At 36.6% G+C, this 1,827-nt stretch overlaps 1 pseudogene; it reads right to left on the reverse strand.

The window, feature by feature from the left end:
* Positions 1 to 701: 701 nt before the first annotated feature.
* LOC129067143 (developmental pluripotency-associated protein 3-like) lies at positions 702 to 1,177 on the reverse strand (annotated as a pseudogene).
* Between the last annotated feature and the right edge of the window lie 650 nt (positions 1,178 to 1,827).

The raw sequence follows: 1,827 nt of genomic DNA on the forward strand, positions 1-1,827 counted from the left end.
CTAAACTCACCCAAAAGAGTCAAGTTCCTTCCCAGTAGGAAAATATCACAAAATATTAGAATTCCAGAGATTTATACCACAGGAGTGTGATGAAGATAAGAATTATTATTCATTACTAGCAAAAACAAGTATTAAATAAGGACTTAGAACAAGAATAAAGAACTATTTTTAAAAGGTCCCAACTGCACCTCTAATTTTAATGAGATGCCCTATGTACACATTTATTTGTTACTAAAAATTGAAACAGCACATGAAAACATTTGTTACAATCCAAATTTTTGAAAACCAGAGAATCTAATTAATACACCCTGCATGCTCGAGGCAAAACACTCAATGTTTTTTTCTTTTACATTCCTTCTGCACGAGTTACTTGCTTCTAATCCCTTGATGTTGGGTTTCAACTTACCAACTTCAGGTTTCTAAAACACAATGGTAACACAAGACCTTATTAGTGCTTCCTTGGGTGAAATAAAAAAGGAACTTAAGTGTATTGAAGTCATTCAAATGCAAACTACATAGATTCCCTGTAAGTTACTGGCATTAAGGTAGACAAGAAACAGATGCAAGAAGAAGACATCACAGAACTTCTATCAAAATACTGGTCTACAGTCTATCCTAGCATAAGAGTAGCTTTCCTAAGCTGCTGCATAATAGCTTTCAAATTACCAGCAAGAAAATAAGTACAAGAATAAGGTTTATGGCTAAACTGACTCCATGTCATAATTATTCTCCATGGTAATATTATCAGAAGGATCTCTATGATATAGGCAGTAACAACAGCTACTCCTAAATCTTCTGGATCTTGATTCAATCTCAGGCTTCCTCTCCTGTGGGTCTTTTTGAAGCAGAGACAGGGTGTTGCTATCTAATAACGTGTAACATCCTTTGCATCCTTTCTCTCTGAGCAGTTGCCAATGTCCTCACTCCCTGCCTCCTACTGTAGAGCAGGCCTTGACTCAGCCCCAGTCCAAGCCCCTGTAAGCTTTTTTCTTTGTCCTGCTATTTGGGTGAACTTTCTGGTAGAAGGGAAGGGAATTTGGTACTAGGGTTGACAGTCAAGTTCCCAAGGTCCTTTGCAAGGTCTGAGACAGCCTGAGTGTCAGCTGAATATTCTTCACTGGGCATCTGAGAAGACTCCAGGGGTCTTGGTTGGGTTAAGCTTCTTTGGTGAGTCCATTGGATGTCTAGTCTCAGCCTGAAGCTCCTCCTTGATTTCCCCAAAAAGTTCAGTAGAAGATGATACTTGAAACTCTCAAATTGCTACAAAGTAGCCCAGAAAGAACCCTGAAGCCCAGAAAAGTAAAGAAAAATCCCAAATTCCAAAAAAACATGAAAGAGCTAACTTCGCATATAGCATATAATTGAGATTTGTTTTCCAGTCTGACCCGATAGTCTATTTTAGTAAGTTTATCTCATTTGTATTTTCATATGACCTATATAGGCTCTACCTTAGATAAATCATCACATTTTATGTTAAGCTTTCTGAGTGATGACAGAACTCATTTCTGTTCATTTTTTCCTTTTTCATTGTTTACATTCATTATTTCAAATAAGCATGCAGCTTTTTAATTTGATTTATCAATTTATTACTTGATTTATAAAATAAAATGTCTTGATTTCTCCCTCTAAAAGTCCTACTTCTCCCTTGCCTTCCCATGTCTACTTTGTCAGCATATATTAAATTTTCATTCTCTTCTCTAACCACAGTCCTCACTTTTTATTGTTATTATTTTAAGTGAGTTGGTTTAATTCCAGATGGTACAGAATTCAGGATAGAACAAGACTGAAGAACAGGATTCTGGGCTAGGTTTACTCTAAACTCAGCTC

The sequence above is a fragment of the Pteronotus mesoamericanus genome, unplaced genomic scaffold, assembly GCF_021234165.1.
Source record: "Pteronotus mesoamericanus isolate MK-2021 breed Mesoamerican mustached bat unplaced genomic scaffold, CSHL_Meso_final contig_20, whole genome shotgun sequence".
Lineage (NCBI taxonomy): Eukaryota > Metazoa > Chordata > Mammalia > Chiroptera > Mormoopidae > Pteronotus > Pteronotus mesoamericanus.